Source organism: Microcebus murinus, chromosome 2 (genome assembly GCF_040939455.1).
Source record: "Microcebus murinus isolate Inina chromosome 2, M.murinus_Inina_mat1.0, whole genome shotgun sequence".
NCBI classification, from domain to species: Eukaryota; Metazoa; Chordata; class Mammalia; order Primates; family Cheirogaleidae; genus Microcebus; species Microcebus murinus.
Window position 1 is genome coordinate 108203685 of NC_134105.1, and position 14816 is coordinate 108218500.

The window sequence follows — 14816 nt, forward strand, 5'->3', positions numbered from 1 at the left end:
AAGTTTAGACGAAGTTACAGGGTGGAAGCTCTGATGGAATTAGTGCCCTTAAAAGAGACAGCAAAGAGTTTGCACATACACTCTCATTCTTAGGCATTCTCCTACACTTCCCCCCAATCCCCACATGAGGACATAGCAAAAAGGTGATTAGATACAAGCCAGGAAGGGAGTCTTCACCAGAAACCAACCATGCTGGCACCCTGATCTTGGACTTCTAGCTTCCAGAACCATGAGAAAATAAATTTCTGTTATTAATATTTAAGCCACCCTGTCTATGGTATTTTGTTATGGCAGCCTGAGCTTAGACAATGGCCAAACTAAAGCAAGTGGAGATACTATGACTGTGCCCTAGGCCCAGTATAGGAGCCACTCTAGAATCTTTTCCATCACCAAAGAATACAATCTTCAATTTTATAATCTGAGGTTAGGGACCATATTTGACCCAAATCCAAACTATCTCCTTCATTCTTCAATGCATTATATTCCCAACAAATTTACTGTTTTTACTTTAACTTCCATGTAAAATCCAGTCCAGAGCAAACCATGCTGAGCTGGGAAAAGCTGTTGAGCTCACTGCCCCAGGTAGCTGTAGGAGTTTAATTAGATTAACTCTACCGCCTGTACTCTAAAAATAACCATAACCCCCTGCCAAACTGAAGGTTAAAGAGTAAACTATCAGAGGATGGGGAAAAAAGACTCAGGTGTCATTTTAATTCCACCAGGAAATTCCTGTGACCTAGATTTTTCTTGTCTTAATAAGAGAGGAGTTAATACACTGGATAAGAGTACTTGTAGGAGAGGTACCAAGCATCTCTTGTTTAAAACCACTGGGGATGATATCAACCCCAATACCGATAAAAGATCTGTAACGTACAAGAGACCATGTATACAGGTTGAGTATCCCTTATCTGAAATGCTTGAAACTAAAAGTGTTTTGAATTTCAGATTTTTGAATATTTGCATTATTCTGGTTGAGCATCCCAAACCTAAAGATCCCAAATCCCCAGATAAGCATTTCCCTTGCACACCATGCTGGTGTTCAAAGTTTCAGGTTTCAGAGCATTTTTGATTTCAGCGGAATGCTCAACCTATACTAGAATAACTGGACACCTAACTACCAAAAAAAAAAAAAGAACTTCAACCCATACGAATAAACAAAATCTAACTCAAAATGGATCATAGACCTAAACGTAAAAGTTAAAACAACTTCCAGGAGAAAACAAAGGAAATAATCTTCATGACCTTTGGTTAGGCAACTATTTCTTAAGATAGGACACAAAAAGCACAAAAGAAAAAAATTTACAAATTGGACATATCAATATTAAAATCTCTTCGAGACACTGTTAAGACAATGAAAAGACAAGCTATAGACTGGAAGAAAATATCTGCAAAACACATACTAGATAAAGGGCAGTAACCAGAATGTTTTTAAAACCATCACAATTAAACAATAATCACTTGAAAAGACCCTCAACATTAATAATTATGAAAATATAAATTAGATGAGAATACAGTAAACACCTATCAGAATGGTTAAAGTTTTTAAAATACTAAAAACTTACTTTATCAAGAACTAAGAAGGAGTAGAGCAACTAGAAACTCTCATACACTGCTAGTACAAATTCAAAATAATACAGTCACTTTGGAAAAGTCTGACATTTTCTTATTAAGTTAAATATACTTACCATACAACGCAGGAATCCCATTTCAGGAATTTACTCAAGAAAAGGGAAAATATATGTCTGCAAAATTTTAAAAACCCTTTAGGTGAATGTTTTAGTAGTTTTATTTAGAGTCATCAAAAAACTGGAAACAATCAAATGTTCTTCAGCTCTGTCATGGATAAACAAATTACGGTATGCCCACACAATGGAATATTACTGAGCAATAATTAAGGAATCAACTACTGATCCAAGCAGTAACATGGATGGTTCTCAAAGGTTATGGTAAATACAAGAATCCAGACCCAAACAGCTATGTGATATATGATTTCATTTATGATATTAATACTTTCTGGGAAAGACAAAACTATAGGGATAGAGAGCAGATCAGCAATTGTGAGGGACTAGGGATAAGGGAATGGAATTGACTACAAAAAAGGCAAGAGAAAACTTTTGGAATAATGGAAATGTTTTATGCCTCCATTATGGTGGTGTTACATGACTATTTGACAGAATCCAAAGAACAGATCAACTAAAAAGGATGAATTTTACTGTATGTAAATTATATCTCAATAAATTTGGCCTAAAGAAATAAGAGAATGGTGGCCGGGTGCAGTGGCTCACGCCTGTAATCCTAGCACTCTGGGAGGCCGAGGAGGGCAGATTGCTCGAGGTCAGGAGTTCGAAACCAGCCTGAGCAAGAGCGAGACCCCGTCTCTACTATAAATAGAAATAAATTAATTGGCCAACTAATATATATAGAAAAAACTAGCCGGGCATGGTGGTACATGCCTGTAGTCCCAGCTACTTGGGAGGCTGAGGCAGGAGGATCGCTTGAGCTAAGTGGTCTGAGGTTGCTGTGAGGTAGGGTGATGCCACGGCACTCACTCTAGCCTGGGCAACAAGGCTAGAGACTCTCAAGGCTTGAGACTCTGTCTCAAAAAAAAGAAATGAGAGAATGGGAGAAGAGTGATAGAGGGGGAAAAGGAAATTATGCAAATAAATTGTTAAATGACAGATAATATTCAGTAATTAGCAACATTAAATTCTTAAAGATGTGATTATTAATAGAAGTTAACTAAAGTGGTCACTATATCACAGCAAATGAAAGAAAAATGTCAGTTCTTCTCACTTGAAAATGAAAGTGCTGTAACGATTTTTGCTGCAACCAAAACTGCCTGTGTGGTTTATCAGCAACCACATTAATGGCAAGATGATTCCTAAATACATAAACCCTATTGTATTGGGGATTACTAAGACTATTAGAAGCTTAAAGTAGTTCAGAGTAGTTCTAGCAGTTATTCTTTTTTTCTTTTCTTTTTTTTTTGAGACAGAGTCTCGCTTTGTTACCCATGCTAGAGTGAGTGCCATGACGTCAGCCTAGCTCACAGCAACCTCAAACTCCTGGGTTCAAGCAATCCTGCTGCCTCAGCCCCCAGAGTAGCTGGGACTACAGGCATGCACCACCATGCCCAGCTAATTTTTTCTATATATATATTAATTGGCCAAGTAATTTCTATTTATAGTAGGTAGAGACTGGGTCTCGGTCTTGCTCAGGCTGGTTTTGAACACCTGACCTCGAGCAATCCACCCGCCTCGGCCTCCCAGAGTGCTAGGATTACAGGCGTGAGCCACAGCCCTGGCCTATAGTAGTTGTTTATACTATTAATTTGTATGTTTATGCTTTTTATTTTTTGTATTTCTCTCAAGTTCATTTTAATCCTTTGGCATCTAGGATCTATAAACACTGGTCTGACAACTCTACCTTCCTTGGGCTCAATGGAAACACCAACATCTAAAAAATATTATTGTCCTTGATCTCTTTACTAAGATCTGAACTTGTCTTTGTCAATTCTCATGACTTACATAATCCCAGCATTCTCTCAGGCCAGTCTCATTGTGCATGCCTCATTCTGCTACTCAAGTGCCCAACTCTCCTACACAAACACCCATATTTAAATGAGACAAGGTTTTAGAATTTCCTCTGAAACTGAAGGTGATGGTAAAAAATACTTCAATTATTAGTAAGACAGAAAGCCACACAATCCCTAGTTCCTCTGGGGAGGACAGATGTCCCATACCACTCATAATTGAGCAGCTGTTCAGGGCTGAGCTCCATCCAAAGTACAAATTTGCTTTTCTAGGACCCACAGTCCATCTGGTACCAACTAGCTCTTTCCCCACCCACAATTTTGGTTTTCAAGCTGAAATGGCTCATTTTAAATTCATTTTCCTTACCTTAATATTTTTCTATTTCACAATATCTCTCCCAAGCCAACTTTCCTGACTCCTTGCTGCCAGCCACAACTATTAATAGTAAAGTATTTATTAATCAGAGAAACTTAGATACTAAAAATCAAAGGATAACCTCAAAGAGACAAACACTCATCCTATTGATATATAAAAAATGGTTGGCAGGACTTTAGTTCTGGGCTACTTTCTATTAAGTAATTGGAGGAGTTGAATATATGACACTGTTTTCATCTCCTCTGGTATGTTGGATAGAGAAGCAGAAAGAAACTGTGAATGTTTCTGGATCAGGGAAATTAATCTCCATTTCTACTATGCAGAGGATTTGACAGCACAGGGCAAACCAACTGTACAGAGGCCAGGTACCGTCTGTGGCCTGTTAGGAACCAGGCTGCACATCACAGCCTGAGCGCCTCCCCACTCTGTGGAAGAACTATCTTTCATGAAACCAGCAAAAAGGTTAGGGACCACTACGCTACTCATTTTTTATACAAATTATAGGCCTCTGGCACCACCCAGTGGCCTATCTATAAACAAACATGCTTATTTGAAACAATGTAACAGGCAATATAGAAGCTACAAATAAAAAAAGCAGTCACAATCCCTTTTGTAGCCAATTAATCAATTAGGAAAAATGAATATACAAGTATGATACAAGAGATATAAGTATCAGCATCATTAAATATAAATAAATAGAATGCTGTTGCAGACATTCCATAGGATCAGAATGAAAAAAGATATGGATATTAAAAACCTGACATGTCCAAAAAAATATATGTGTAGTCTGGTTTGGCTAGATGGTAAGGTATAGTTGACTAGTTAAGAAGTATAACAGAAGGTTGCAGGGGGAGGCAACAGGGAGATTATTTTGTCAAAGATAACAAGATGGACTGAAATAAACAGAAAAGGAAGGAGAAACACATTTAAAGGTTATTACAGTTGCCAACATAAAAAATAACAAGGGCCTGTCTTAGGTTGATGACAGCGGGAATTAAAAAGGGATCAACGTGAAAATCGTTGTAGAGGTAGATAAAGTATTTGGCTCAATACCCAGTTAAAAAGCTGAAAAAGTAAAAAAGATAAGTTTTGAGTCTGGTGCTCAGAGAAAATCAAGTGCCACAAACGAGAAGCTGGCATGTGGTGGAAAAGGTAAATTTGATTTAGAGTATGTTTAAAATCCAAATTGACATGTTAGGAAGGTAGTGAGAAACCAGTGTTTGAGTCTGGAATGTAAATAAGTTAGGGTCAGAGATGCAGATTTGTGAATCAAAAAGAGAAACTTCAACACCAAATACCTTGTAAATTATACTTCATTAAAGCAAACAAACAAACAAGGACCTAAGAAAGCCCTGAGGGAGGAAGTTCAAGAAAAGAATGTTAGGGAATACCTATCCTTAGTAAAAAGAAAGAAGAATGGAGACAAAAAATGGCCAGAGAAGTAGAAAGAATAATGAGAGAGTTAAATGCCTTGGAAGTCAAAGATAAAAAAGTTTCAATAAGGTGAGGATGGTTCATGTTTCCAATGTTATAGCAAAGCACAGAAAGATGTATACTGAGAAAAGACTGTAAGAGAACAGCTTTCCCTGTGGAATTACCTCAGAGATTGAGTGGAATGCTAATTTTTTCCCCATTTGAGGATCATAAAACACTAGGATTCAGCTATCTCTTAAGTATACAAAAATTATTTCCTTCAAAAACTCATTAATCTGCCTGGCCCAGTGGCTCACGCCTGTAATCCTAGCACTCAGGGAGGCCGAGGTGGGCGGATCCTTTGAGCTCAGGAGTTTGAGACCAGTCTGAGCAAGAGCAAGATCCAATCTCTACCAAAAATAGAAAAAATTAGCCGGGCATGGTAGCGCATGCCAGTAGTTCCAGCTACTCGGGAGGCTGAGGCAGGAGGATTGCTAAAGTCCAGGAGTTTGAGGTTGCTGTGAGCTAAGCTAATGCCATGGCACTCTAGCCGGGGTAACAGAGTGACACTCTTGTCTCAAAAAAAAAAAAGCAAACCAAAAAACAAAAACTCATGAACCCACCAATTTATCATAACCTGAGACCCACGTCTAAATAAAATGTTTTTATTCCTACTGTCATTTGAATACTTTACATGTACTTTTATAAGAAACATTCAACTCTACCTTTCAGCTCATCTGCTTCATCACTTGGCTTTGAAAACCCCTGTTTTTAAAGGCAGCATATGGTATAAGAGATAGAAAAGGGCTTTAGTGTGAGACCTGGGTTTGAATTCTACTTCTACCACCTACTTTTCAATTTGTTTCTTTTGTAAAATGGGATAATACCATTACCATGTAGGAATTGCTTTAGAAGACAACATATGCAAAGAGCCTGCCTGTACATAGTAGTCACTTATATTATTTTTCTAGCTTCCTATCTCTATAACAAACTGCACTTCCTAGAGAAGCCTGGGCTTCTTTGCCACTCAGCAATGATCCTCCAAACATCGTACACAATTTCCAAGTCTATGAAATCTGCTCACCCACTCTCATTGGCCTTTTAAAGAATTCAGAAAGCTCTGTTAATATCTTCTTTTGAGCCAGGCACGGTGGCTCACGCCTGTAATCCTAGCTCTCTGGGAGACCGAGGCAGGCGGATTGCTCAAAGTCAGGAGCTCGAAACTAGCCTGAACAAGAGTGAGAATCCGTCTCTACTATAAATAGAAAGAAATTAATTGGCCAACTAATATATATAGAAAAAATTAGCCGGGCATGGTGGTGCATGCCTGTAGTCCCAGCTACTCGGGAGGCTGAGGCAGGAGGATTGCTTGAGCCCAGGAGTTTGAGGTTGCTGTGAGCTAGGCTGACGCCACAGCACTCACTCTAGCCTAGGCAACAAAGCGAGACTCTGTCTCAAAAAAAAAAAAAAAATCTTCTTTTGAGCACATTCATGTTCTACAAACTGGGGTAAAGTAATTTACCCAGGAACCCACAATATAAACCTCTAAGTTCTTCTCCCTCTTGAAGGTTCTGAGGATACCCAAGATGGAGGGATACAAAACAGTCACCACAGATGAAGATGAAGAAGTCCTCCATCAATCAAACTATAAATAAAGAATTTCATTCCTTCTTTGGATTAATGTAATGTCTGCTGGTAATACCAAATGCCCAATGTTTATAGTTGATTGGCTTTGAGTCTAATAACAGTATTTCAGAGTATGTTAGGAATGTACTCTAACCCTTAAGTGCTGATCACTAGTAGCAGAACTCAGGAACTTTTTTATAATAACATCCAAACCCATTTATCTCAATTTAACTAATTCTAAGGAACAAACTTTTTCTATTGTGATTCCACCAGGATTTACCTTTACATTAGAATTCAGTTCTCATTACCAGTTCTTGCTGGAAAAGACACCAGAGAGATGAAAGGATGATGCTCCAAAGGTACAACTTCCTAATCAAACAATAAAAAGAGGCTTAAAACATCAAGAAGTGCCCTCCTATCCTCATTAGGTTAGAGGGCAAAGGCTGGGTCCTACCTAAGGTTAACAAAAAATACCTGATAATGTGCCAATGATTAAAGTACACTAGAGGAATATATTTTCTGGTTACCACTAGAGGTGAATCTTACAGTAGCTTTCCAGTTGGCTAAGAAAAGACAAACAAAAAAATGGCATGTGAGGCAAGCATGGATGCTTCACATTAGAACTTGGCCAGACCTCCTTAAACAGAATCCTCAGAGGATAAAAGCAAATATCTAACTTCTCAAATACAACGATAAAAATTTTTGCAATGGCCCAATCCATTAGACATACATTTCACTGATAAGATGCCATCTTTGTCATGTGAATCACTCCCCAATGCCTCACTGGCAAACTCAAGGCAGGCTCAGTTCATTAGTTTATCTATATCATAACACATTCCTGGGGTAAGGTGGTACTTGAGAAATTGGGCTTCTGGCCTAGAAACTATGTCCTGCAGAGGCAGAGATAAAAGACTGCTATAAAAAGTGACTAATTCACAAAATTCATCACACAATTTTTGAAGAGTTTTCATGGACTTTCTTCTCACTCCAAGAGTAGAATGACTAAATCAGTAAACAAGAGCATGTTAACCCCCTTTCTGACCAATTTTAACAGCAATGAAGTTTCTTGGATACATTCATGAAAATGAAAAATAAAGTCTTCAATATTATTACAAAGATAATCTAAAACTCACTGGCATTTGGCTCTAAAATGAAGATATACATAGTCACTACCTCCATACCTGTTGCTGATTCAATTAACTCAGTTGCCTGGGTTCCAAATGGGTGAGGGTAAACAACAGATTATCTTGGCTCACTGATAATCTGCTTTAAAAAAAAAAAGCTAATTCAATCTGAGAGACTTAAAAACTAACTCTAACACCAATGTTATGCAATAAAAAAATTCTGTTTGGATACCCCTTTTCTCTTTTATAATCCGGACATTTCCTAGACATGTTTAAAATAACTTTTCTACAGTAGAAACAACCCAGTAATAAATCAATCTATTATAAGCAGAGTTTAACTAGTCACTTCATGATTTTAAAAGCTGTAACTCACCTAAAAGGATACAGAACCTAAAGCATGAAACTCTGAAGATCTGTCTTCCACAACAGGGCATACTTCTCTACAGAATGTCTTGAGTCCTTTTGGCTTTTGAAATGCCAGTATTGCTTTAAACTGGTAACAAAAAGGCTGCTTTCTTTTAGCTCTCTGAAGACAAGCTTCTGTCTTAGGTTGGTCCAAATGAACACTAAGGACCATGCATTGGGACTGATTCTTATACATTTAATAGGCTATATAAAATGCCCTGCCAAGTTGGTGGTAGAAAATAAAAAGTCACAAGCATACCTAGCCTCCCACCCTAGCCATCCAAGGAAATATTTCCTAATGAGATATCACAATTCTTAGGTAACACCTAAAACCCTAAAATATAAAAATGTCTTCAGAAAGATAAGAATTTTAGAGTTGTGGTCCACAAACTAGAAATACTGATTCACCTGGAGCATAAAATGTGATACTCTTCCTGAAGGTTAGGGGGAAGGGGATTCTTATCCAGCACTTAAAGAAATAAAGAACAAAGTTCTTCCTCTTTCAACATATTTCCTTTTCTCCTCCTACCCTTTCCCTCACCCCACATGGATCTTCTGATCTCATAAAATAAAAACGCAATTTCAGCAGACCTTACCCTCACTCCCACCCTCACAAGTCTTTACTTTACAATAGAGAATTCAGACCCTAGTGATGATAATGAAAGTTGGTTAACCTTAAAATCACTGGTCTGAATAAGTAAAGTTGCCTTTACTACAATATTATCAGTACTTTCTTAATTTTCATGTGCCCCTGCCTCCTCCAAAAAGATGTGGAAGAAAAGCCAGCAAAAGGAGGTTTAAAATTCTTCATGTGTTGTCATATTATTAAGGTGGTCCACCTGTGAAAATGAAAAACGAACTCTGCTATCCTAAACTCCCTAGCCCTAATTCACTTCAGAAAGAAGTGCTTTTCATGGTCTAGTTCTTTGACAATCTGTTGATGATGACCACTGTGGAGCCCAACATGTATTCCCTCCATGGCAAAAAGGAAAGGCATAAATAAAGGGTAGTTACAGCAGAGGTGAAAAATGTTGTAATTGCAAGGGAAAGAATTACCACACTGTCAACTCTCATCAGGTGTGCTAACAGAGAGACCTTGAAGAAGAAAGCTTAAAAACAAAATTGATGTTTAAGAATGCATTTAGAAATATATATATATACACACACCAACACCTAATATTCCCTCCATCCTCTAGTCACTAACTCCACTGAACTGCCCGGAATCATGTTCAAAAGACAATCCTAGGCTGGGTGGCTCACGCCTATAATCCTAGCACTCTGGGAGGCTGAAGCTGGCGGATTGCTCGAGGTTAGGAGTTCAAAACCAACCTGAGTGAGACACCGTCTCTACTAAATATAGAAATTAATTTACCAACTAAAAATATATATACAAAAAATTAGGCAGGTATGGTGGCACATGCCTGTAGTCCCAGCTACTCGGAAGGCTGAGGCAGTAGTATCGCTTGAGCCCAGGAGTTTGAGGTTGCTATGAGCTAGGCTGATGCCACGGCACTCACTTTAGCCTGGGCAACAAAGTGAGACTCTGTCTCAAAAAAAAAAAAAAAAAACCAAAGACAATCCTAGGTGGGCACTTACAATGCACACATCTAAACTGACCAATTAAATATGCATTTTAAAAATTAAATGGGAAAACATGTTCTAAAGCAAAATGCAAAGGAGTATAAAAACTAAGATATAACTTATTAAAAGCTCTATCAACGTTGTACCAAAAAAACCCACAAAATATTTTTTGAATGTCTACCGTATGCTAGGCATAATCTAAGAGCTTTATATAGGTTTCCTCATATAATACTAACAGTAACTTTGGGAGATAAATGGTATCCCACTTTTAGAGTTGTGAAAATTAAGAGTCAGAGAAGTTTAAGTAGCTTGCTCAAGGTCACATGGCTAATAAATCTTAATACAGTATTTAAAGCCTGGTCGGTCCATCTCTAATGACTGTACTTTTCTCTTTGTATCTTTTTGATAAATACCCACCATCATCAATAATTTTATTCCAGTCCACAATAAGCATTTTCAAATCCAGGCACTACAAGGAATAAAACTTACCAATGTAAATCTCAACCTTTCCCTACTACAAATCATAAAGATATTAAGAATTGGCCAGGCCTACTTTCCAGAGCCACTCAGTTCTTCTGTCACATCCCATGAGCCTCTATTCTCTACTACTAGAAACCTATGAGCCTTACAAAAACTGCATTTATAAGTATGTTCTGACTCCCTTTTTGGCACTGTTCCATGCTGCTAAATGCACAGGATGATTCCTTTGCTAACCAAGAATTCTTCAAACCAGCTACAAAAGAGCAGCTATTTTACTTTTTTATCCAAAACTTCCCACTATGTCCTGAAAGTTGGAATTCTGAGGTGGACTGGACTCAGACACCAACTAAAGGCAGCATCACTTTCCAACTTTTAGTCACAAGCAGCTAAATAACTTCTTACTAGCAAGAGATGACAGGCCAAAGTCATTAGAGGGGGAAAGACCTGATTTGATTTGACAAAAAGGCTGAACAGTACTCAGGCAAACTAATACTCAGTGTTCAACAACATAAGAAACATGAACTACACAAAAGTAAAAGAATAAAAAGGAAAGAATAAGACATGGAGTGGGAAGCACACACATTCACTTCTAGGCTTAACTCAAGTCATTTGAAGATACATAGTAATATTTAGGACAGAAAGACAAGAAACCCACAGCCAATTAAACTTGTAAAAGTAATTTAACCAGAGCTGAAACAAAGCCAAGAACAATATCCAAAATGTTTGGAAAACTGTGGTAGGAATTTTATGACTTAACCCGTCAGCACTGAGCATCAGGGCAGGGTCTGTCTGGAACTCAGGAATTTAAATGCCTTCAACTCCCACTCACCTTTCCTCCTTTTATCACTGAAGTAAGGCCAGGCTGAGCTCCTGAGAAAATAGGTCTGTAGATTCACTGAAGGACTGAGAAAAGTTAAAGTTTACATGGCAAAGATGTGTCTTCTACTAACATAATAAAAATATTTATGAACACATTTCAGTAGTTTTAGGCTTCCTCAGAACTATATAAAACCAGAATAATTTATCTAATTCTGATCACTGAACAAATAACCCACACATATAAGGAAATAAAATGAACCAACGCGAGAATTAGAAGCCAGGCAAGTAATCTCCCAGCTCCACTAAAACATAGAAGTCATTTTAAAAGGAAAACCTGAATCTTTTCAACGCTAAACCATAACCAAACCACCTCTCAACAAGCCACAGAGCAAGGGGGGGAAATCCCGGAGAGAATGTGATAGCGCTAGTGCAGGTTTGTTTACAGACTCCAGTAACAATCATATGAGTCAGAAATTCAAACCACCAGATGCTTTCCAACTAACAGGGACCAAGTGGGACCGTTCTACGGTGTCCTGAAAGATTTGGGAGTAAAGGGAGGTAAATTAAGAAAATTATATCACAAAGGGTACAAGACCAGATGACAACTGACTCCGGGATTCTTGGACCTCGGCCTTCCGTACAAGGTGCTGGGCCTGAGAACTTGGGATGGGGGAGGGGGACACATTGCGCGGTGGCCCTGAGGTGACGGGGAGACGCTGGGTGAGCCATGTCCCTAAATCTAAGGGGAGAAATGGGAGCACACAAATAGGTCACCCGACGAAGGAAGACGTCCCTGTGAACTCTGGGGCTGGCTCTTGGGGACAACCCCAGAGCTAACCTGAGGAAAGGGCAACCAGTCCTCCCAGCGATAACTCGGTTCAGGGGAAGGAGAAAACCTGAGCCCTAGAAGCTTAGGAAAGGGGTCAGGTCCATCCTGAGGGGGAACTAGCCAGGGAGAGGGGTCAGGCCAAGCCGGAACGAGACACGGACCGGTTAGGTCAAGGGGGGGGTGTCCGGCTGGGGCAGTTACAAGCACGGGAGTCGGCGAGGCTCAGCAGCCTGCTTCCCGTCTTGAGTCATCCTTCTGCCAGCGGCTGCTCCGACTGTTCCAGGCCCAGCCGCCCCGTCCACTGCCACCACCAACGCCGCCGCCATCTTACACTGGCCAGCGGCCGCCACCGCCGCCGCCTCCGCTCTCTGCGCTTGCGCCTGCGCTTCCACGCTTTCCGGCCCCGTTTGCGACGATGTGCTCGAAAAGACTGAGGGAGAGTGGTCGCGCGAGCTCTCAGCTCGCAACCCGCCTCAAAGGACGCATACGGGGCGGGGCTTAAAGCCAACGGAAAACAGAGCAGGGGCGCGTGCGCATTACCGAGGATGCAAAGTTTTGTGACAAGAAAAACAAATGCGAGTTAGGAACGTCTCACAGTTGTTTCTTGAAATAAACTTCGTTTCCAAGAGACTGGCAAGCAACTTCCTGGGCGACCGCCAATTTTGCCGTTTTTTAAACACTGGGAATGAGCAATTGTTGCCAGAAAATTTCTTCTGAAGTACCCCATTTCCTTTCAGGACTTTATTTGCTTAAGTGGTTCATTTTATATGTCACCGAGGACTGCTTCCCTCTGAGAGCCTCCATTGACCCATTCTTAAAGTTGGGACTCAGAAACTTGAGGTGTAGCAAAGCTATTCAAGAGACTCTTTCTCCAAAGAGGTGTGGTGTGAAGGTTTCCAAGAATGGGTTAGATGATGTAGGGTGGCTTTTGTAACTCTTCTTCGTTCTGACATCTAAAGGAAGAATGTGAGGCCAGACGTGGTGGCTCACGCCTGTAATCCTAGCACTCTGGGAGGCCGAGGAGGGCAGATTGCTCCAGGTCAGGCATCCAAAACCAGCCTGAGCAAGAGTGAGACCCCTGTCTCTACTATAAATAGAAAGAAATTAATTGGCCAACTAATATATATAGAAAAAATTAGCCGGCATGGTGGTGCATGCCTGTAGTCCCAGCTACTCGGGAGGCTGAGGCAGGAGGATTGCTTGAGCCCAGGAGTTTGAGGCTGCTGTGAGCTAGGCTGACGCCATGGCATTCACTCTAGCCTGGGCAACAAAGTGAGTCTCTTGTCTCCAGAAGAAAAAAAAAAAAGCATGTGGAGGATTACTCCCAGCTGCCAGGCTAGGGGATTTTTTTTTTTTTTAACCAGAAAGCCAGAGTGCAAGAATCGCACCCCTCACCTCCTCTACCGCTGCCACCCTATTCCAAGTCATTATATGTTACTTAAGATTACTGCAATAGACACTGAGCTGGTTTGTCTCCTTCCATTATTGCCCTGTTTCAGTTAAACATAGGACAGCTGACGTGACATTGTAAAATGTAAATTAAGTCACGTTATTCCTCTCCCCCACCACCACTCAAAAATCTCCAATAGCTTCCCTTCACATAATAAAAATCAAAATTATCACAATGGCCTCTAAGGAAGACCTACATGATTAGCACCTATTTTTCTCTGATTTCATTTCCTCCCAAACTGCCTAGCTCTGCCCTAGCCACACTGGCTGTCTAGCTGTTACTCCAACCAAAGCAAGTCCCAGCCCCAGGGCTTGCTTCCTTTTCTTGGCATGTCCATCTACTAGATCTTTACTAGACTTGATCTCTCCCCTTAATCAGGTTTCTGTTGAAATGCTACTTCCTAAGAGAGGCAGCTCTTGACTATTCCAACTAAAATGGAATCCTGCCCTATCATCCTCCTCTATCCTCTTAATCTGCATTGTTCTTTCCATAACTTTTTTTACCTATACCATTTAACCTATAATTATATATTTGTAATCAAGCTATACTACTAGAATATAAACTCTCAAGAGCAGGGACTATGTCTTTTTCATCTTTGTAACCTCAACACCTAGAAGAGGGCTACAGCACAAAGCAGCTATTTAATACCCAACCATCCTATTCATTCTTTTATTTACTCTGTCAACAACTACTTATTGAATTCCTGCTACATGGGAGGCCCTGTTTTAGGTGCTGGGACTGCAGCAGTGAATATTACAAATGAAGACTCTTGCATCCATGGAACTTGTTAGTAGAGGGGTTAGGATTGTGGAAGAGAGATACATACAGACAATATTAAGTGATAAAGAGTACTGTAAAGGAAAATAAAGCAGAAAGCAGTGAATAAAAAGGTATTACTGGCCAGGCGCGGTGGCTCACGCCTGTAATCCTAGTACTCTGGGAGGCCGAGGCAGGTGGACTGCTCGAGGTCAGGAGTTTGAAACCAGCCTGAGCAAGATCGAGACCCCCATCTCTACTATAAATAGAAAAAAATTAATTGGCCAACTAATATATATAGAAAAAATTAGCTGGGCATGGTGGCGCATGCCTGTAGTCCCCAGCTACTCGGGAGGCTGAGGCAGCAGGATTGCTTGAGCCCAGGAGTTTGAGGTAGCTGTGAGCTGGGCTGACGCCACGGCACT

General features: G+C 40.1%; 2 protein-coding genes across 8 annotated transcripts in view; one reads left to right on the forward strand and one right to left on the reverse strand.

Annotated features, from left to right (window-relative positions):
- DCAF8 (DDB1 and CUL4 associated factor 8) overlaps positions 1-12661 on the reverse strand; it is a 45363-nt gene extending 32702 nt beyond the window's left edge. For 2 of the 7 annotated variants that reach the window (XM_076000282.1, XM_012749160.3), the window contains exons 1-2: positions 12347-12581; positions 11367-11440 (exon numbers count right to left, since the gene is read on the reverse strand). The gene's annotated coding sequence lies outside the window, so the exon portion shown is untranslated. Of the gene's footprint in view, positions 1-11366; positions 11441-12346 lie in introns of all 7 variants that reach the window. The other 5 variants (XM_012749161.3, XM_076000283.1, XM_012749163.3 and 2 more) reach the window with 5 other exon arrangements.
- PEA15 (proliferation and apoptosis adaptor protein 15) overlaps positions 1-14816 on the forward strand; it is a 71339-nt gene that overhangs the window by 40296 nt on the left and 16227 nt on the right. The gene's annotated exons all lie outside the window — the stretch shown is intronic.